This window comes from Glycine max, chromosome 20 (assembly GCF_000004515.6).
Source record: "Glycine max cultivar Williams 82 chromosome 20, Glycine_max_v4.0, whole genome shotgun sequence".
NCBI classification, from domain to species: Eukaryota; Viridiplantae; Streptophyta; class Magnoliopsida; order Fabales; family Fabaceae; genus Glycine; species Glycine max.
The window spans coordinates 28,472,189-28,473,014 of record NC_038256.2 but is presented as its reverse complement, the minus strand read 5'-3'; positions in this window follow the sequence as shown (position 1 = coordinate 28,473,014).

The following is an 826-nucleotide window of genomic DNA, read 5'->3' as shown; positions in this document are numbered from 1 at the left end:
AGCCCAGATACGCACACTGCTATATAAACATGAAGGCTGCACGAGTTTTCTACCAAGTCCGAGATTGAAGAGTTATTTTGTGAGTTTTGGGACTTGAGTGTTTTGTGAGCCACCTTGATGCTACCCTAACATCAAGTGTTGGACCTGAGTGTGTAGAGTTGATCTCTATTGTTCAGAGAGCAATCTCTGGTGTGTCTTTGATTTATTTGTAAACACGGGAGAGTGATTGAGAGGGAGTGAGAGGGGTTCTCATATCTAAGAGTGGCTCTTAGGTAGAGGTTGCACGGGTAGTGGTTAGGTGAGAAGGTTGTATACAGCGGCTGTTAGATCTTCGAACTAACACTATTTTAGTGAATTTCCTCCCTGGCTTGGTAGCCCCCAGATGTAGGTGACGTTGCACCGAACTGGGTTAACAATTCTCTTGTGTTATTTACTTGTTTAATCTGTTCATACTGTCAAATATAATCTGCATGTTCTGAAGCGTGATGTCGTGACATCCGGTACGACATCTGTCATTGGTATCAGAATTTCACTAGTGACTGTTTCTGGAAAAAAATCAAAAAGATGTAACTCTTCAAAAATGTTTTGACTTTTTCAAATAGGTTTTAAGTTTTTCTAAAAGTTATAACTCTTCTGAATGGTTCTCTTGACCAGACATGAAGAGTCTATAAAAGCAAGGCTTTGTTTTGCATGTCAAGTATCTTGAACACTTATTTTCATACAATCCTTTACAAGCCTTGAATCTCTTTGAACTTTTTCTTCGTCTTTGTACCAAAAGCTTTCTGAAGTTTTCTGGTTTTTCCAAACCTTGAAAACTTGTGCTATT